The following is a 22,750-nucleotide window of genomic DNA, read 5'->3' as shown; positions in this document are numbered from 1 at the left end:
TATTTATATGTGTATATATGTATTTACATGCATATACTCGTATAAACACATACATACATATGTATACATATATAGACATATATATGAGTGCATTAGAGCCCTTTGCAGTCAAAGAGCTAGTATTTCAAATGAGAAAAAATGCAGACACATCCTTGTTGCAATTAAAAAGTCTATTATTTATTGTATACAAAGTATATTCATATCATCCAATTGTTTGTCATACCCACAGGTAATATCTGACGTGTTTCCTAAGCCACCAGGCACACTTCCTCAGAGTAGTTATTTCAACCTAATTTAACTACATTTTCTCTTGTTAAGTGTGTTCAGTCCACGGGTCATCCATTACTTATGGGATATATTCTCCTCCCCAACAGGAAGTTGCAAGAGGATCACCCAAGCAGAGCTGCTATATAGCTCCTCCCCTCACATGTCATATCCAGTCATTCTCTTGCAACCCTCAACAAAGAAGGAGGTCGCGGGAGGAGTTGGAGTTTTTACTTAATTATTCTTCAATCAAAAGTTTGTTATTTTAAATGGCACCGGAGTGTGCTGTTTTTTTCTATCTCAGGCAGTATTTGGAAGAAGAAACTGCCTGCGTTTTTTCTATGATCTTAGCAGGCGTAACTAAGATCCACTGGCTGTTCTCGACATTCTGAGGAGTGGGGTAACTTCAGAACATGGGAATAGCATGCGGGGTCCACCGCAAATGAGGTATGTGCAGTACAATATTTTCTGGGAATGGAATTGACTAAGAAAATACTGCTGTTACCCGTATGATGTAAGTACAGCCTTAAATGCAGTAGTAGTGACTGGTATCAGGCTGATAAATGTATGCACAGTAGAGTTATTTTCTAGGGACTAGAATTTGACTGTGAAAATACTGTTAATACTGAAATAATGCTTAAGCCTTATCTGCAGTGGTAGCGACTGGTTGCAGGCTTAGTGATAACTTTGCATGACATTTAAAGAAGTTTATTTTCAAAACGTTTACTGGCATGTTATTCGTTTTGTGAGGTACTTTGGTGATAAATCCTTTGGGCATGAATTTTTTTCCACATGGCTAACGTATATTTCTGCATAGAAACCGTTATATCAGGTCTCCCACTGTTGTAAATGAGCGGATGGGGCCTCTTTTTAGCGCCTTGTTGCGCAGTTAAAATTCTAGCACAGTCTTCCTGCTTCTTCCTCCTTGATCCAGGACGTCTATAGAGAGCTCCGGGGTCTTCAAAATTTTGTTTTTTGAAGGAGGTAATCAGTCACAGCAGACCAGTGACAGTGTGTTAGACTGTGATAAAAATGTTTTATATTAATTTGTTATCCGTTTTTTTGGGTACTGAGGGGTTAATCATCCGGTTGCTAATGGGTGTAATCCTCTGCTAATTAATACCTTTAAAGAATTGTTGACTATAACTGAATTATTTTTTAGTTACTCAACTGTGTTTTTTAAAAGCGCTGCAGCGTTTTTTATATTGCTTGCAAACTTATTGAAAGTATTTTCCAAGCTTGCTAGCTTCATTGCTAGTCTGTTTAAACATGTCTGATACAGAGGAATCTGCTTGTTTATTATGTTTAAAAGCCGTTGTGGAGCCCAATAGAAATATGTGTACCAATTGTATTGATGTTACTTTGAAAAATCAATCTGTACCTCTTAAAAAAATGATCACCAGACAACGAGGGGGCAGTTATGCCGTCTAACTCTCCTCACGTGTCAGTACCTTCGTCTCCCGCACGGGAGGTGCGTGAGATTGAGGCGCCAAGTACATCAAGGCCCTTACAAATCACTTTACATGATATGGCTAATGTTATGAAAGAAGTGTTATACAATATGCCAGAGTTAAGAGGCAAGCGCGACAGTTCTGGGTTAAGGACAGAGCGCGCCGATGACACGAGAGCCATGTCTGATACTGCGTCACAATTTGCAGAACATGAGGACGGAGAGCTTCATTCTGTGGGTGAAGGTTCTGATTCGGGGAGACCGGATTCAGAAATTTCAAATTTTAAATTTAAGCTTGAGAACCTCCGCGTGTTGCTAGGGGAGGTGTTAGCGGCTCTGAATGATTGTGACACGGTGGCAATCCCAGAGAAATTATGTAGGCTGGATAAATACTACGCGGTGCCGGTGTGTACTGACATTTTTCCTATACCAAAGAGGCTTACAGAGATTATTAGTAAGGAGTGGGATAGACCCGGTGTGCCTTTTTCCCCTCCTCCGATATTTAGAAAAATGTTCCCTATAGACGCCACCACAAGAGACTTATGGCAGACGGTCCCTAAGGTGGAGGGAGCAGTTTCTACTTTAGCCAAGCGTACCACTATCCCGGTGGAGGATAGCTGTGCTTTCTCAGATCCAATGGATAAAAAATTAGAGGGTTATCTTAAGAAAATGTTTATTCAACAAGGTTTTATATTACAGCCTCTTGCATGCATTGCGCCTGTCACTGCTGCGGCAGCATTCTGGTTTGAGTCTCTGGAAGAGACGATTCGCACAGCATCATTGGATGAGTCTCTGAGCAAGATTAGAACCTTTAAGCTGGCTAATGCGTTTGTTTCGGATGCCGTAGTGCATTTAACCAAACTTACGGCTAAAAATTCCGGATTCGCCATACAGGCGCGCAGAGCGCTCTGGCTTAAATCCTGGTCAGCAGATGTAACTTCTAAGTCTAAATTGTTAAACATTCCTTTCAAAGGGCAGACCTTATTCGGGCCTGGCTTGAAGGAAATTATTGCTGACATTACTGGAGGTAAGGGCCACTCCCTTCCTCAGGACAGGGCCAAATCAAAGGCCAAACAGTCTAATTTTCGTGCCTTTCGTAATTTCAAGGCAGGAGCAGCATCAACTTCCTCCGCTCCAAAACAGGAAGGAACTACTGCTCTTTACAGACAGGGTTGGAAAAGCAACCAGTCATGGAACAAGGGCAAGCAGGCCAGAAAGCCTACTTCCGCCCCTAAGACAGCATGAAGTCAGGGCCCCCTTTCCGGAGACGGATCTAGTGGGGGGCAGACTCTCTCTCTTCGCCCAGGCTTGGGCAAGAGATGTACAGGATCCCTGGACGCTGGAGATTATATCTCAGGGATACCTTCTGGATTTCAAGACTTCTCCTCCACAAGGGAGGTTTCATCTGTCAAGGTTATCAACAAACCTAGTAAAGAAAGAGGCATTTCTACAATGTGTACAAGACCTCTTAGTGATGGGAGTGATCCACCCAGTTCCGCGGACGGAACAGGGGCAAGGGTTTTATTCAAATCTGTTTGTGGTTCCCAAGAAAGAGGGAACCTTCAGACCAATCTTAGATTTAAAAATCTTAAACAAATTCCTAAGGGTTCCATCGTTCAAGATGGAAACCATTCGAACCATCCTACCCATGATCCAAGAGGGTCAATATATGACCACAGTGGATTTAAAGGATGCCTACCTTCACATTCCGATTCACAAAGATCATTATCGGTACCTAAGATTTGCCTTTCTAGACAGGCATTACCAGTTTGTAGCCCTCCCCTTCGGGTTGGCTACGGCCCCGAGAATTTTTACAAAGGTTCTGGGCTCTCTTCTGGCGGTACTAAGACCACGAGGCATAGCAGTGGCTCCGTACCTAGACCACATTCTGATACAAGCGTCAAGTTTTCAAAATGCAAAGTCTCATACAGAGATAGTTCTAGCATTTCTGAGGTCGCATGGGTGGAAAGTGAACGTGGAAAAGAGTTCTCTGTTACCACTCACAAGGGTCCCTTTTCTAGGGACTCTTATAGATTCTGTAGAGATGAAGATTTACCTGACGGAGTCCAGGCTATCAAAACTTCTCAATGCTTGCCGTGTCCTTCACTCCATTCCAAGCCCATCAGTAGCTCAGTGCATGGAAGTGATCGGCTTAATGGTCGCGGCGATGGACATAGTGCCATTTGCGCGCCTACATCTCAGACCGCTGCAACTATGCATGCTAATTCAATGGAACGGGGATTACTCAGATCTGTCCCCTTTGCTAAATCTGGACCAGGAGACCAGAGATTCTCTTCTCTGGTGGTTATCACGGGTTCATCTGTCCAAAGGAATGTCCTTTCGCAGACCAGATTGGACGATTGTAACAACAGATGCCAGCCTACTAGGCTGGCGAGCAGTCTGGAACTCCCTGAAGGCTCAGGGGTCATGGACTCAGGAGGAGAAACTCCTCCCAATAAACATTCTAGAATTAAGAGCAATATTCAATGCACTTCTAGCTTGGCCTCAGTTGGCAACACTGAGGTTCATCAGATTTCAGTCGGACAACATCACGACTGTGGCTTACATCAATCATCAAGGGGGAACCAGGAGTTCCCTAGCGATGTTGGAAGTCTCGAAGATAATTCGCTGGGCAGAGTCTCACTCTTGCCACCTGTCAGCGATCTACATCCCAGGCGTGGAGAACTGGGAGGCGGATTTTTTAAGTCGCCAGACTTTTCATCCGGGGGAGTGGGAACTTCACCCGGAGGTATTTGCCCAACTAATTCTTCGTTGGTTCAAACCGGATCTGGATCTCATGGCATCTCGCCAGAACGCCAAGCTTCCTTGTTACGGATCCAGGTCCAGGGACCCGGGAGCGGTGCTGGTAGATGCACTAGCAGCCCCTTGGGTTTTCAACATAGCTTATGTGTTTCCACCTTTTCCGTTGCTTCCTCGACTGATTGCCAGGATCAAACAGGAGAGAGCATTGGTGATTCTGATAGCGCCTGCGTGGCCACGCAGGACCTGGTATGCAGACCTAGTGGACATGTCGTCCTGTCCACCATGGTCTCTACCCCTGAGGCAGGACCTTCTAATTCAGGGTCCTTTCAACCATCCAAACCTAATTTCTCTGAGGCTGACTGCTTGGAAATTGAACGCTTGATTCTATCAAAGCGTGGGTTTTCGGATTTGGTTATTGATACATTAATACAGGCTCGGAAACCTGTTACCAGAAAAATTTACCACAAGATATGGCGTAAATATTTATATTGGTGTGAATCCAAGAGTTACTCATGGAGTAAGGTTAGGATTCCTAGGATATTGTCTTTTCTACAAGAGGGTTTAGAAAAGGGCTTATCTGCTAGTTCACTAAAGGGACAGATTTCTGATCTGTCTATTCTTTTACACAAGCGTCTGGCAGAGAATCCAGACGTCCAGGCTTTTTGTCAGGCTTTGACTAGGATTAAGCCTGTGTTTAAAGCTGTTGTACCTCCGTGGAGCTTAAACTTGGTTCTTAAAGTTCTCCAGGGTGTTCCATTTGAACCCCTTCATTCCATTGATATTAAGCTTTTATCTTGGAAAGTTCTGTTTTTGATGGCTATTTCCTCGGCTCGTAGAGTCTCTGAGTTATCTGCCTTACATTGTGATTCTCCTTATCTGATCTTTCATTCAGACAAGGTAGTCCTGCGTACTAAACCTGGGTTTTTACCTAAGGTTGTTTCTAACAAGAATATCAATCAAGAGATTGTTGTTCCATCCTTATGTCCTAATCCTTCTTCAAAGAAGGAACGTCTTTTGCATAATCTAGATGTGGTCCGTGCTCTGAAGTTCTACTTACAGGCAACTAAAGATTTTCGACAAACTTCTTCTCTGTTTGTCGTTTACTCGGGACAGAGGAGAGGTCAAAAGGCTTCGGCTACCTCTCTCTCTTTTTGGCTTCGTAGCATAATACGCTTAGCCTATGAGACTGCTGGACAGCAGCCTCCTGAAAGAATTACAGCTCATTCCACTAGAGCTGTGGCTTCCACCTGGGCCTTTAAGAATGAGGCCTCTGTTGAACAGATTTGCAAGGCTGCAACTTGGTCTTCACTTCATACTTTTTCCAAATTTTACAAATTTGACACTTTTGCTTCTTCGGAGGCTGTTTTTGGGAGAAAGGTTCTACAGGCAGTGGTTCCTTCTGTTTAATGTTCCTGCCTTGTCCCTCCCATCATCCGTGTACTTTAGCTTTGGTATTGGTATCCCATAAGTAATGGATGACCCGTGGACTGAACACACTTAACAAGAGAAAACATAATTTATGCTTACCTGATAAATTTATTTCTCTTGTAGTGTGTTCAGTCCACGGCCCGCCCTGTCTATTTGAGGCAGGTTCTAAATTTTAAATTATAACTCCAGTCACCACTGCACCCTATAGTTTCTCCTTTCTCGTCTTGTTTCGGTCGAATGACTGGATATGACATGTGAGGGGAGGAGCTATATAGCAGCTCTGCTTGGGTGATCCTCTTGCAACTTCCTGTTGGGGAGGAGAATATATCCCATAATTAATGGATGACCCGTGGACTGAACACACTACAAGAGAAATAAATTTATCAGGTAGGCATAAATTATGTTATCCCCCTCAGGGGTATAGGAAGGACTTGTATTGTTAAATGGATAGTCTAAATTTAACTTTTATGATTCCGATAGAGTATGCAATTTTAAGCAACTTTCTAATTTACTCCTATTATTAATTTTTCTTCTTTCTCTTGGTATCTTTATTTGAAAAAGCACAAATGTAAGCTTAGGAGCCGGCCCATTTTAGGTCCCGCACCTGGGAAGCGCTTGCTGGTTTGTGGCTAAATATTCTGCTACAGGCTTACTTTGTTCAAACGCAGTCCAGCACACAGAAGCCTTACTAGCTCTGGTTTGCAGGCATGGTTGGTGCAAAAATGTGCCCTAGAGTTCTCTGGTCCCATAATAAATAAGGAAAAGTTCTGGGTTTTCAAAGGAAACAACCGATTGAATGAAAAAGCAGTCAGCAGCTCTGAAAGTATGTCTTGTAGCGGTAAAGTCATGCTAGCAAAAGTGCCAAACAATGCTGATCAGTAATGTGGGAATAAGTACATTCAAGCTGTCGCTCTAATGAGCACTCACCTAATATGCCATGAACTTCTTAACATCAAGCAACGAGCAACCACCAATTGTGGAGACGGAATAACAAAGTGAATACTCCGATTGCTCATTGCTTCCGTGTCGGCTGAGAGGATCTTTGTTGCAGGTGCAGCCCGGTTCAACTCACTTTCACAAGGACCCAAGCTCCGTGTCACTCGCAACCCTCGATCAGCTTCGGATTCGGAACTCCCTCACGGATATGACGTACGTTGTAGGCTTCGCCAATCCCGGTGGAGGATAGGTGAGTCACGGCTCAATCAGGGCACAGCCAATCCCCAGTATGGTTAGACTTACAGGCACAGTTCAAACCAGAGACTTAGACTTGATACAGAGCTGTAGGTAATAAGAAAAGACCGCCAGGGGTAGTCACAGTTGCCGATGGATGCGGGACAATGCAGGATTCCTAGTAATCCAAAATGATAATAGTAGAAAAAGGAAAAATATCCCGAAACTCCAAAAGGTAAAAAAATAGCAGCTTTATTAGGATATCTTAAAAAACAGACATGGTAGCACACAGAAACAAAGGGTTTTACGCGTTTCGGCGTTAGCCGTACTCATAAACCTAGACAGACACCGGTGTGTCATTTAAAAAGGATTGATGTGAGCTGGTTATTGGTTGGTGTTAGACACACCTTTTTTTAACCAGTAGTTATCTGAACATTCTAAGCAAACTCACATCAGTTTGAAGGGTGATACAAATTACATTATATGCAAAGTCAAAGACAACTTATATATATGAGAGGAATACAAATATACATTGTACAAAGTATGATATGAAAAATGAGGACTTACATGTTTGTTCTATCTATGGGGATGATACTACATATATGATTTGAGATACATAGGCGGTGGTTAAATCTATTTACCTGAGAACATAAAAGAGTTGGAGAAATATTGAAAAATATTTAAAACATTATACAAAGTTGTTCACAATTTCTCCTGTTAAGTGTAGTCAGTCCACGGGTCATCATTACTTATGGAATATTAACTCCTCCCCAACAGGAAGTGCAAGAGGATCACCCAAGCAGAGCTGCTATATAGCTCCTCCCCTCTACGTCACACCCAGTCATTCTCTTGCACCCAACTAATAGATAGGATGTGTGAGAGGACTGTGGTGATTAAACTTAGTTTTTTATATCTTCAATCAAAAGTTTGTTATTTTAAACGACACCGGAGTGTGTTGTTTCCTTCTCAGGCAGAATTTGAAGAAGAATCTACCTGAGTTTTTGTATATGATCTTAGCGGACGTAACTAAGATCCGTTTGCTGTTCTCGGCCATTCTGAGGAGTAAGGTAACTTCAGATCAGGGGACAGCGGGCAGGTTCACCTGCAAAGAGGTATGTTGCAGTATATTATTTTCTAAGGAATGGAATTGACTGTGAAAATACTGCTAATACCGATATAATGTAAGTACAGCCTTAAATGCAGTAGTAGCAACTGGTATCAGGCTGATATGTATATATGTTTACACTTAAGTATTTCTGGGGAATGGCACTTCACTGGGAAAATACTGTATGCATATAACTTTTAGCCTAACTTGCAGTGTGAGCGACTAGCAGCAGGCTTTTTAATGACATTTCATATATTAGATTTTAAACGTTTACTGGCATGTTAAATCGTTTAATTATCTGAGGTACTTGGTGAAAATTGTTTTGGGCTTTATTTTCCACATGGCTGTCGTTTGTTTTAAATTAAAACAGTTTACTGAGCTTCCCTCACTGTTGTAGTGTGAGTGGGAGGGGCCTATTTTGGCGCTTTTACTACGCATCAGAAATTCAGTCACAGTCTGTCTTTTTCTCCCTGCATGATCCAGGACGTCTCCACAGAGCTCAGGGGTCTTCAAAACTAGTTTTGAGGGAGGTAATCACTCACAGCAGACCTGTGAGACTGTGCTTGACTGTGATAAAAACGCTTATATTGTCAATTGTTATACGTTTTTTTCTGATATTAAGGGTTAATCATCCATTGCTAATGAGTGCAATCCTTTGCTAAATTTGGTTTATATAACTAATCCGGTTCATTGTTATTCAACTGTGTCAGTTTTTTTGTGTGCTTCTTAAAGGCACAGTAACGTTTTTACATATTGCTTGTAAATTTAGTTGAAAAGTATTTCCAAGCTTGCTAGTCTAATTGCTAGTTTGTTTAAACATGTCTGACACAGAGGAATCTCTTTGTGCAATATGTTCAAAAGCCAAGGTGGAGCCCAATAGAAATTTATGTACTAATTGCATTGATGCTACTTTAAATAAAAGTCAATCTGTACATGTTAAGCAACATTCACCAGACAACGAGGGGGAAGTTATGCCGACTAACTTGCCTCACGTGTCAGTACCTGCATCTCCCGCTCAGGAGGTGCGTGATATTGTAACGCCAAGTACATCAGGGCGGCCATTACAAATCACTTTACAAGACATGGCTAATGTTATGACTGAAGTTTTGTCTAAATTGCCAGAACTTAGAGGTAAACGAGATCACTCTGGGATGAGAACAGAGTATACTGATAATGCTAGGGCCATGTCTGATACTGCGTCACAATTTGCAGAGCATGAGGACGGAGAGCTTCATTCTGCGGGTGACGGATCTGATCCAAATAAATTGGATTCAGACATTTCAAATTTTAAGTTTAAGCTGGAAAACCTCCGTGTATTGCTAGGGGAGGTGTTAGCGGCTCTGAATGATTGTAACACAGTTGCAATCCCAGAGAAAATGTGTAGGTTGGATAAATATTTTGCGGTACCGACAAGTACTGACGTTTTTCCTATACCTAAGAGACTTACTGAAATTATTACTAAGGAGTGGGACAGACCCGGTGTGCCTTTCTCACCCCCTCCTATATTCAGAAAAATGTTTCCAATAGACGCCACCACACGGGACTTATGGCAAACGGTCCCTAAGGTGGAGGGAGCAGTTTCTACTTTAGCTAAGCGTACCACTATCCCGGTGGAGGATAGCTGTGCCTTTTCAGATCCAATGGATAAAAAGTTAGAGGGTTACCTTAAGAAAATGTTTGTTCAACAAGGTTTTATATTACAACCCCTTGCATGCATTGCGCCTGTCACGGCTGCGGCAGCATTTTGGTTTGAGTCTCTGGAAGAGACCCTTGACTCAGCGACATTAGATGAGATTTCACTTAAGCTTAAAACCCTTAAGCTAGCTAATTCATTTATTTCTGATGCCGTAGTACATTTAACTAAACTTACGGCTAAGAATTCCGAATTCGCCATTCAGGCACGCAGAGCGCTGTGACTAAAATCCTGGTCAGCTGATGTAACTTCTAAATCGAAACTACTTAACATACCTTTCAAGGGGCAGACTTTATTCGGGCCCGGTTTGAAAGAAATTATCGCTGATATTACGGGAGGTAAAGGCCATGCCCTGCCTCAAGACAGAGCCAAACCCAGGGCTAGACAGTCTAATTTTCGTGCCTTTCGTAACTTCAAGGCAGGAGCAGCTTCAACTTCCTCTGCTCCAAAACAGGAAGGAGCTGTTGCTCGCTACAGACAAGGCTGGAAACCTAACCAGGCCTGGAACAAGGGCAAGCAGGCCAGAAAGCCTGCTGCTGCCCCTAAGACAGCATGAAGTGAGGGCCTCCGATCCGGTAACGGATCTAGTGGGGGGCAGACTCTCTCTCTTCGCCCAGGCTTGGGCAAGAGATGTCCAGGATCCCTGGGCGTTGGAGATCATATCTCAGGGATATCTTCTGGACTTCAAAGCTTCCCCTCCACAAGGGAGATTTCACCTTTCAAGGTTGTCAACAAACCAGATAAAGAAAGAGGCGTTTCTACGCTGTGTACAAGACCTTTTACTAATGGGAGTGATCCATCCAGTTCCGCGGTCGGAACACGGACAAGGGTTTTACTCAAATCTGTTTGTGGTTCCCAAAAAAGAGGGAACCTTCAGACCAATATTGGATTTAAAGATCCTAAACAAATTCCTAAGAGTTCCATCATTCAAGATGGAAACTATTCGGACAATCTTACCCATGATCCAAAGAGGTCAGTACATGACCACAGTGGATTTAAAGGATGCTTACCTTCACATACCGATTCACAGAGAACATTACCGGTATCTAAGGTTTGCCTTCCTAGACATGCATTACCAGTTTGTAGCTCTTCCCTTCGGGTTGGCTACGGCTCCAAGAATCTTTACAAAGGTTCTGGGCTCTCTTCTGGCGGTACTAAGACCGCAAGGAATTTCGATAGCTCCGTACCTAGACGACATTCTGATACAAGCGTCAAGCTTTCAAACTGCCAAGTCTCATACAGAGTTAGTACTGGCAATTCTAAGATCGCATGGGTGGAAAGTAAACGAGGAGAAGAGTTCTCTCTTACCTCTCACAAGAGTTCCCTTCTTGAGGACTCTTATAGATTCTGTAGAAATGAAAATTTACCTGACAGAGGACAGGTTAACAAAGCTTCTAAATTCTTGCCGTGCCCTTCATTCCATTCAACACCCGTCAGTGGCTCAATGCATGGAGGTAATCGGCTTAATGGTAGCAGCAATGGACATAGTTCCTTTTGCACGCCTGCACCTCAGACCGCTGCAATTGTGCATGCTAAGTCAGTGGAATGGGGATTACTCAGATTTGTCCCCTACGCTGAATCTGGATCAGGAGACCAGAGATTCTCTTCTATGGTGGCTTTCTTGGCCACATCTGTCCAGGGGGATGCCCTTCAGCAGGCCAGACTGGACAATTGTAACTACAGACGCCAGCCTACTAGGTTGGGGCGCTGTCTGGAATTCCCTGAAGGCTCAGGGATCATGGACTCAAGAGGAGAGTCTCCTTCCAATAAACATTCTGGAATTGAGAGCAGTTCTCAATGCCCTTCTGGCTTGGCCTCAGTTAGCAACTCTGAGGTTTATCAGGTTTCAGTCGGACAACATCACGACTGTGGCTTACATCAACCATCAGGGAGGGACAAGAAGTTCCTTAGCGATGATGGAAGTATCAAAGATAATTCGCTGGGCAGAGTCTCACTCTTGCCACCTGTCAGCGATCCACATCCCAGGAGTGGACAACTGGGAGGCGGATTTCCTAAGTCGCCAGACTTTTCATCCGGGGGAGTCGGAACTTCATCCGGAGGTCTTTGCCCAAATACTTCGACGTTGGGGCAAACCAGATATGGATCTCATGGCGTCTCGCCGGAACGCCAAGCTTCCTTGTTACGGGTCCAGGTCCAGGGACCCGGGAGCGGTCCTGATAGATGCCTTGACAGCACCTTGGACCTTCAGGATGGCTTATGTGTTTCCACCCTTCCCGATGCTTCCTCGTTTGATTGCCAGGATCAAACAGGAGAAAGCATCAGTGATTCTAATAGCGCCTGCGTGGCCACGCAGGACCTGGTATGCAGATCTAGTGGACATGTCATCCTGTCCACCTTGGTCTCTGCCTCTGAGACAGGACCTTCTAATTCAGGGTCCTTTCAAACATCAAAATCTAATTTCTCTGAAGCTGACTGCATGGAAACTGAACGCTTAATTTTATCAAAGCGTGGATTTTCGGAGCCAGTAATTGATACCTTAATACAGGCTAGGAAACCTGTAACCAGGAAAATTTACCATAAGATATGGCGTAAATACTTACACTGGTGCGAATCCAAGGGTTACTCATGGAGTAAGGTTAGGATTCCTAGGATATTGTCTTTTCTACAAGAAGGTTTAGAAAAGGGTTTATCTGCTAGTTCGTTAAAGGGACAGATCTCAGCTCTGTCCATCCTTTTACACAAGCGTCTGTCAGAAGTTCCAGACGTTCAGGCTTTTTGTCAGGCTTTGGCCAGGATTAAGCCTGTGTTTAAATCTGTTGCTCCGCCGTGGAGCTTAAACTTAGTTCTTAACGTTTTACAGGGTGTTCCGTTTGAACCCCTTCACTCCATTGATATCAAGCTGTTATCTTGGAAAGTTCTGTTTTTAATGGCTATTTCCTCGTCTCGTAGAGTCTCTGAATTATCAGCCTTACATTGTGATTCTCCGTATCTGATTTTTCATTCAAATAAGGTAGTTCTGCGTACTAAACCTGGGTTCTTACCTAAGGTAGTCACTAACAAGAATATCAATCAAGAGATTGTTGTTCCATCATTGTGCCCTAACCCTTCTTCAAAGAAGGAACGACTTCTGCACAATCTAGATGTAGTCCGTGTCCTGAAATTTTATTTACAGGCAACTAAAGATTTTCGACAAACTTCTTCCCTATTTGTCGTTTATTCTGGACAGAGGAGAGGTCAAAAAGCATCTGCTACCTCTCTATCCTTTTGGCTTCGTAGCATAATACGCTTAGCCTATGAGACTGCTGGACAGCAACCTCCTGAAAGGATTACAGCTCATTCTACTAGAGCTGTGGCTTCCACTTGGGCCTTTAAGAACGAGGCCTCTGTTGAACAGATTTGCAAGGCTGCAACTTTTTACAAATTTGACACTTTTGCTTCTTCGGAGGCTGTTTTTGGGAGAAAGGTTCTTCAGGCAGTGGTTCCTTCCGTATAGAGATCCTGCCTGTCCCTCCCGTCATCCGTGTACTTAGCTTTGGTATTGGTATCCCATAAGTAATGATGACCCGTGGACTGACTACACTTAACAGGAGAAAACATAATTTATGCTTACCTGATAAATTCCTTTCTCCTGTAGTGTAGTCAGTCCACGGCCCGCCCTGTTTTTTAAGGCAGGTCTAAATTTTTTAATTATACTCCAGTCACCACTGCACCCTATAGTTTCTCCTTTCTCGTTTGGTTCTCGGTCGAATGACTGGGTGTGACGTAGAGGGGAGGAGCTATATAGCAGCTCTGCTTGGGTGATCCTCTTGCACTTCCTGTTGGGGAGGAGTTAATATACCATAAGTAATGATGACCCGTGGACTGACTACACTACAGGAGAAAGGAATTTATCAGGTAAGCATAAATTATGTTTTTACAATACCCTGAATACAGTAAAAATCCTATATATGTTCATACAAGGTCTCATACAATTAATATAAATATAAATATGAAAAGGACAAATCAGCACTGCTTTCAAAACTAATATATTGCAATGCAGTTTAAAGCAATGTTCTTCTCTCAATATAGTACCTGAAAAAGTATATATATATGATCCACAGCACAATCAGCTGTTATGTGCAATAATGCATAAAGTATGTATCAACAAGGACATTCAGCTGTTATGTGAAATAATGCATTAAGTATGTATCAACAAGGACATATTAAAGAATAAAAGAATAAAACACTACAGACGCGTCAAAAAAATATATACACGAGTGAGTAAGAATGAGCTAGCCCTATTTACATATGCTGAATGATATGTGTGTAAAAAAGGGGCAAATAATTGCTCACATCACTCATGATTACCCAGACGCGTCCATAGTGTATAAAAACCAATATTCATTTGGTCCCTAGTGGATTGTGTTAGATCTTATTTATATAAATAATTAAATTAACTGATTGTATAGTAGATCATGATGTTAACTATGTGAGAGGGGAAACAATATGTAACAATATTCACTGCAAGAAAATACAAGAACAGATAGATTGTCTAAAATCAACTCCAAAAAAACTATTTTTTTATCCTAGTGTCTCCTTTCAATTCCTGACAATTGGAGATGACAACATAAAGTGTCACACACATAGAGAGAAACACTACTGTGGAGAGGGATTTTAAGTGCGTTTACTCCAAAAATCTCACTTTGGGTAACATACTGGCTCCCAGTCAATTACCAATTAAAAGGAGCAACACTGGTTCCTGGCTACATGTGAACGTTACCTACAAATGCGGTAATTACAGATGTAAAGCCTGTGATTCCGTAGTTGAGGGGAAAGAATTTTACTCATGTGACACCAAACAAAGCTTCATGACCAAGGGGTGCATTAATTGTTCCAGTCCTTATGTTGTGTACCTCCATTGAATGCCTTGAACACTGCAAACAATATGTGGGCATGACGACTAGAGATGTCAGGACTCGTATCAGTGAACATCTCTGATATATTAAATATAATAAGCCATGCTCTGCACTTTCAAGGCATTTCATAGAGGTGCACGACAAAGACATCAGATCTTTCAAATGGAGAGGCATTGAAATTATACGATTGCCCCCTAGGGGTGGCTATAAAGATCAACTTCTCTCTAGACAAGAGGTGTACTGGATCATGAAGCTACGTACTCAAATACCACATGGCTTTAACTCTGAGTTCGACATCATTAACCATTGGAAATAGAGGCTTCCTGATCCAGTGCACATCTTACTTTATATATATGTTTGAATATGCATGTGTGTACATGCGTGCATACATTGTATGCGCGTGTTTACCCATATGCATACATTTCTCTCTATGTGTGTGACACTTTATGTTGTCATCTCCAATTGTCAGTAATTGAAAGGAGACACTAGGATAAAAAAAGAGTTTTTTTTGGAGTTGATTTTAGACAATCTATCTGTTCTTGTATTTTCTTGCAGTGAATATTGTTACATATTGTTTCCCCTCTCACATAGTTAACATCATGATCTACTATACAATCAGTTTATTTAATTATTTATATAAATAAGATCTAACATAATCCACTAGGGACCAAATCAATATTGGTTTTTATACACTATGGACACGTCTGGGTAATCATGAGTGATGTTGTGAGCAATTATTTGCCCCTTTTTACACACATATCATTCAGCATATGTAAAAAGGGCTAGCTCATTCTTACTCATTCGTGTATATATTTTTTTGATGCGTCTGTAGTGTTTTATTCTTTAATATGTCCTTGTTGATATGCATTATTGCACATAACAGCTGATTGTTCTGTGGATCATATATATATATATATATATATATATATATATATATATATATATATATATATATATATATATATATATATATATATATATATATATATATATATATATATACTTTTTCAGGTACTATATTGAGAGAAGAACATTGCTTTAAACTGCATTGCAATATATTAGTCTTGAAAGCAGTGCTGATTTGTCCTTTTCATATTTATATTTATATCAATTGTATGAGACCTTGTATGAACATATATAGGATTTTTACTGTATTCAGGGTATTGTAAAATTGTGAACAACTTTGTATAATGTTTTAAATATTTTTCAATATTTTTCCAACTCTTTTATATTCTCAGGTAAATAGATTTAACCACTGCCTATGTATCTCAAATCATATATGTAGTGTCATCCACATAGATAGAACAAACATGTAAGTCCTCATTTTTCATATCATACTTTGTACACTGTATATTTGTATTCCTTTCATATATATAAGTTGTCTTTGACTTTGCATATGATGTAATTTGTATCACCCTTAAAACTGAAGTGAGTTTGCTTAGTATGTTCAAATAACTACTGGTTAAAAAAGGTGTGTCTAACACCAACCAATAACCAGCTCACATCAATCCTTTTTAAATGACACACACCGTTGTCTGTCTAGGTTTATGAGTACGGCTAACGCCGAAACACGTAAAACCCTTTGTCTCTGTGTGCTACCATGTCTGTTTTTTAAGATGTCCTAATATAGCTGTTATTTTTTTACTTTTTGGCGTTCCGGGATATTTTTTCCTTTTTCTACTATTCTCTGGTCCCAATCACTAGAGTCTCCTTCCTGAGTTCTATAATAGACCTAGTGTTTGTGGCATTATCTCTGACAGAAGAGTTCAGTTCAACTTGTGCCAGGTTACAGCACACTCCCTTTCCAACTGCAGTGTTTGGAGGCAGTGGGTTTGATGGTTTCCCCTTTAGATCTGGTTTCCTTTTCCAGATTTCATCTAAGGCCCCTGCAACCCTCTTTTCTATGTCAATAGGACAGGATTATGAGAACATGTGATTTCCTTGAATCAGGTGACAAAACAGTCCTGGTTCTGGTGGTATACTCACCACTCTATAGTTCAGGGGGCCTCCTTTTTGGTGATCAAACTGGGCAGTGATATCTATAGATGCCAGCCTTCTAGGCTCGGAGGGCTGGCTGGGGATCTCTGAGGATGCAAGAAATCTTTTCTCAAGAGAAGGTGAGGTTACTTTATAAATATTCTGGAACTCAGGATGATATTTATGGTTCTTCTCAGTTGTCCCAGTCTCAGTTATTTGGTTCCAAGCTGCAGCTTATGTCATTCTCCAGGGTGGAACACACAATTCCTTAGCTATTAGGAAGGTGTCCTGTATCATCAGGAGGGAGTAGACCAATCGGAGTGTGATGTCAACCATTCATGTTCATCGAGTCAACAACTAGGTGGTAGACTTTCTAAGTCGCTAGCTACAAAATCCAGGAGGATGGTTTCATCATCAGGAGGTTTTTAAACAGATTGAGAGGTGCTAGGAAGGCCAGAGATTGATCTGATAGCCTGTCATTTCAATCACAAGCATCCCTTATTGTGCCAGATCCAAAGATCCTCTGATAATCTTGGTGGATGCGTTATGGGACCATGTTTGTTATAGTTTCATAGTAATACATGTTTAAAAAAAGACTCAAGTCCATCAAGTTACACCTTTCACACATTTAAATTACTATTGTTGATCTAAAAGAAGGCAACATTTGAATCTGAGATTTTCACCAGTGCCTCAAAGGGAAAGTATTTCCTTCTTGACTCCAAAGTTGAAAACAACTATACTTTCAATACTGTTATATTCCTAAATATGCTGCTAGACCTTTTTTTAAGTATCTATTTGATTTGCTAAAACTGCCTCATTAAGCAGATCATTTTATTGCTTGTAATAATAATTGCTTATATGGGCCCTGTACATATTTGTATAATGTAATATTTTCCAGCGTAAAAAATTGAAAGTTTTCCAACCTTTCTTCATAATGCAAATCTTCTATTCCCTTTATCAATTTTGTTACCCCGTCCACACTTTTTCCAGTTCTATTATGTCCTCCTTAAAAAACAAATGGTGCTCAAAATTGCACTGCATTTTCAAGGTGGAATAGCGGAGCTAGCCGCAGTTGAGAGTAGACGTGTCTGGACACAGCTCTGCTCTAGATATTGAAATAAAGTCACTTTTTAGGGGCTAAACAAAGAAAAAAAAAAAAAAAAACAAACTCAGGGACTTTATACAGCCCATAACTGTATAACTGAGAAAGCTGGGTTACAGCAACCAAAGATAGCTGATTTTGTATAGTGTTCGGGGGCCACCGCTTCTCTGGCTGGGCAACAGCGCAAGAGACTGAGAGGAACTTTGTGCCCTGGAGTGCTGGGACCCTACTCTGGGATCTGGTGTCTTGCCATCAAAGGTGCCTCGACTTTGACACTTTACCAGCACCAGTCGCTGACTAAACCCTACCCAGCTGCACTTTCCACTGATTCCCACAGTAGCCAGCACCCCTTCGACCCTACACCTGCACAGCTCGTTCCGGAGGGCTGGGGATCCACTACGGAGCGCTTACCTGTGTGTGAAAAGCTGGTCGTGACTTGAGAGGACGGGGGTGAGCTGCAAGGCCGGTCGTACACCCTTGCCCCCTGAGGGGTAGCCTTAACAAAAAACGGCGCGAAGAGACGCCATCTTGGGCCTACCTGCTCTGCATCCACGCCGGACCTACTAACACGGAGGCCTCTTACCGGACGGCGATATCAAGTCCCGGCACCTGCCCCTCTACGCCGATCAGCCACACAAGTACCGGAGGCCCGCTCAGGTTAGTGGGCGGATTTGAGGAGACGCCTCACACTTAGCCACTCGAAAAGTCTCTGCACAGGCTCCGGAGCCACGACTTGCGGCGCAACTAGCTGCAAACTACTGTGTGGGTTCCCGCCACTCTTCACCAAGCTCCAGAGTGCGACAGGCTAGAAGACGACACAGAAATAAATAGAGGTTCTCACCACAGGTGCCTCGAGGAGTAACTACACACCGAGCTGACTGCCACACCTTATAACCCGCAGTTGCCCGGTCCCACGGGGGTTACCTCACCTGCACCTCCTGATTGCCAACATACAAAAGTTACGTCCGTTGAGGGCGCGGCTGAGGTGGAGGCCCCGATCTGGATCTGTGACTGCAGGCTCCTAAACCTCACTTTATATACAGGAACTATTACCAATAACCTCTTACTCTCTGGATGCACTTTGCACTTACAGTAACTTGGGCTGCCATTTTGTCACTTATAGCTGCTGCGACAGCTTATGTACCTTTGGGTTACTAGCCCAAAGTGGAGTGTTATTTTATTATTCTGCTCTCCTAACCACTTTTATTCCTTGCAGGTAGTACCTATAGTTATTGTTGTTGCAGCTATATTGGCAAGTGTGTTTTTGAGTGCCAAAGTCTCAAGGCTCTCCCTTTCTGGCCTAGCTAGTCTAGGCTGGTCACCTCCACTTTCCCCTTTTCCCTTCCTTTTGGTTGTATCCCCTTTCCCTGAGCCGAGAGACAGCGCTATAAAGGAAGAGGAGGCCTATTCAGTTGAGGTGCCATCTACTTTTTGGGTTTAGCGAATAGAGGTCAGCTAGGGTAGAACTGTAAGGGCAAAGGTGATTCACTCTTTTATGATACCACTTATATTCTGTATATTTTGAAATTTGACTTCTCATCAATTTGCTACTCTTTGCTTGAGGAATCTTATACGTGGGTCCCTCACCTTTCCGCTCCTGCCCAGCTTGTCTGGGTGGGTCACCTCCAATTCCCTTCCCCCTTCCTTCGGGTCGTATCCCTAGGTTCCCCAAGGTGAGGGGCTAGCACGAGTGCCCTACATGTCTGTAGCAGGTTTATTTTATACTAATGATGTAGTTTTTCCTATGAAGTGTAACTCAGCCCCGCTCTAACCATGAGATAGCTTGTCCTTAAACTGTATATTCGAATGTGCCATGTATAACCCTTGATTTTCTTCTAGCACAGCAGCATATAGCCTATGAGCCCTCCGTGACCCTTCACTCCGTTTCTCTGGGATCTAGTTACTAACCCATAAAATGCCTCACATGATGAGGAAACACACAAAGTCAAACCCCAAACTTAAGAAGACAGTGTTTGACCATTTTGCGCACTCTATTAAGGAGTTTCTGTCCCACCCAGGTGTTGAAATGAGTGAACCTGACTCTCAAGATGAGGAGTCTCAATCCAGCCTACACTCTGCAACTGCCTCTCAACACTATATTACAGAATCATCACTCAAGAAACTCTTAGCCAATCAGACTAAGTCCATCACCCAAGAAATCCAACGCAGCTCTGCAGAACTTAAGAAGGAGATCTCAGAAATTGGTGACAGAGTCGACGCGCTGGAGCGCAAGCAGGATGATCAGGCTGTAGATCAATCCAATATTCTGGCCTATGCCGAAAGTCTGGCAGAGAAGATTTCACAATTGGAATCTAAACTGGCTGATATGGAGGACAGATCGAGACGCAGTAATATAAGATTCAGAGGAGTCCCAGAGTCCGTAGCTCCGGCAGACATACAAGGCTATCTTAAAGATCTTTTCCGAGAATTAATAGGCACCCCTGCCGGCCTCACTAGCACAATGGAGAGGGCTCACAGGGCATTGCGCCCCAGGACAGTGAGCTCTGACAAGCCGAGAGACATCATAGTGTGTTTTCATAGCTTCTTATATAAGGACCGCCTTATACAAGTCGCCTACAAAAAGCCAAATCTTAGTGGTAGATTTGAGGGAGTTCAGCTACTACCTGACTTATCAGCACACACCCTCCAACAGCATCACCACTTTCAGCCAGTTACCACTGCTTTGCGTAAGGCCAATTTCTTTCATGTAATTAACAAGAGTCCATGAGCTAGTGACGTATGGGATATACATTCCTACCAGGAGGGGCAAAGTTTCCCAAACCTCAAAATGCCTATAAATACACCCCTCACCACACCCACAAATCAGTTTTACAAACTTTGCCTCCAAGGGAGGTGGTGAAGTAAGTTTGTGCTAGATTCTACGTTGATATGCGCTCCGCAGCAAGTTGGAGCCCGGTTTTCCTCTCAGCGTGCAGTGAATGTCAGAGGGATGTGAAGAGAGTATTGCCTATTGAATGCAGTGATCTCCTTCTACGGGGTCTATTTCATAAGGTTCTCTGTTATCGGTCGTAGAGATTCATCTCTTACCTCCCTTTTCAGATCGACGATATACTCTTATATTTACCATTACCTCTACTGATTCTCGTTTCAGTACTGGTTTGGCTTTCTACAAACATGTAGATGAGTGTCCTGGGGTAAGTAAGTCTTATTTTCTGTGACACTCTAAGCTATGGTTGGGCACTTTATTTATAAAGTTCTAAATATATGTATTCAAACATTTATTTGCCTTGACTCAGAATGTTCAACTTTCCTTATTTTCAGACAGTCAGTTTCATATTTGGGATTATGCATTGAATTATCATATTTTTCTTACCTCAAAAATTTGACTTTTTTCCCTGTGGGCTGTTAGGCTCGCGGGGGCTGAAAATGCTTCATTTTATTGCGTCATTCTTGGCGCGGACTTTTTTGGCGCAAAAATTATTTTCCGTTTCCGGCGTCATACGTGTCGCCGGAAGTTGCGTCATTTTTTGACGTTATTTTGCGCCAAAAATGTCGGCGTTCCGGATGTGGCGTCATTTTTGGCGCCAAAAGCATTTAGGCGCCAAATAATGTGGGCGTCTTATTTGGCGCTAAAAAATATGGGCGTCGCTTTTGTCTCCACATTATTTCAGTCTCATTTTTCATTTGCTTCTGGTTGCTAGAAGCTTGATATTTGGCATTCTTTCCCATTCCTGAAACTGTCTTATAAGGAATTTGATCTATTTTGCTTTATATGTTGTTTTTTCTCTTACATATTGCAAGATGTCTCACGTTGCATCTGAGCCAGAAGATACTACAGGAAAATCACTGCCTGCTGGATTTACCAAAGCTAAGTGTATCTGCTGTAAACTTTTTGTAGCTATTCCTCCAGCTGTTGTTTGTAATAATTGTCATGACAAACTTGTTAAAGCAGATAATATTTCCTTTAGTAATGTACCATTGCCTGTTGCAGTTCCCTCAACATCTAAGGTGCAGAATGTTCCTGATAACATAAGAGATTTTGTTTCTGAATCCATAAAGAAGGCTTTGTCTGTTATTTCTCCTTCTAGTAAACGTAAAAAGTCTTTTAAATCTTCTCTCTCTACAGATGAATTTTTAAATGAACACCATCATTCTGATTCTTTGGACTCTTCTGGTTCAGAGGATTCTATCTCAGAGATTGATGCTGATAAATCTTCATATTTATTTAAGATGGAATTTATTCGCTCTTTACTTAAAGAAGTACTAATTGCTTTAGAAATAGAGGATTCTAGTCCTCTTGATACTAATTCTATACGTTTGGATAAGGTTTTTAAAGCTCCTGCGGTTATTCCAGAAGTTTTTCCTGTTCCTAATGCTATTTCTGCAGTTATTTCCAAAGAATGGGATAAATTGGGTAATTCATTTACTCCTTCTAAACGTTTTAAGCAATTATATCCTGTTCCGCCTGACAGGTTAGAATTTTGGGACAAAATCCCTAAAGTTGATGGGGCTATTTCTACCCTTGCTAAACGTACTACCATTCCTACGTCAGATGGTACCTCGTTTAAGGATCCTTTAGATAGAAAAATTGAATCTTTTCTAAGAAAAGCTTATCTGTGTTCAGGTAATCTTCTTAGACCTGCTATATCATTGGCTGATGTTGCTGCAGCTTCAACTTTTTGGTTGGAAACTCTAGCGCAACAAGTAACAAATCGTGATTCTCATGATATTATTATTCTTCTCCAGCATGCTAATAATTTTATCTGTGATGCCATTTTTGATATTATTAGAGTTGATGTTAGGTTTATGTCTCTGGCTATCTTAGCCAGAAGAGCTTTATGGCTTAAGACTTGGAATGCTGATATGGCTTCTAAATCAACTCTACTTTCCATTTCTTTCCAGGGAAACAAATTATTTGGTTCTCAGTTGGATTCTATAATTTCAACTGTTACTGGTGGGAAAGGAACTTTTTTACCACAGG

General features: G+C 42.0%; 1 protein-coding gene across 1 annotated transcript in view; it reads left to right on the top strand.

Annotated features, from left to right (window-relative positions):
- MLYCD (malonyl-CoA decarboxylase) overlaps positions 1-22,750 on the top strand; it is a 558,150-nt gene that overhangs the window by 340,247 nt on the left and 195,153 nt on the right.

This window comes from Bombina bombina, chromosome 1 (genome assembly GCF_027579735.1).
Source record: "Bombina bombina isolate aBomBom1 chromosome 1, aBomBom1.pri, whole genome shotgun sequence".
NCBI classification, from domain to species: domain Eukaryota; kingdom Metazoa; phylum Chordata; class Amphibia; order Anura; family Bombinatoridae; genus Bombina; species Bombina bombina.
Note: the sequence above shows the minus strand (reverse complement) of the source record. Positions and strands in the feature narration are given on the sequence as shown.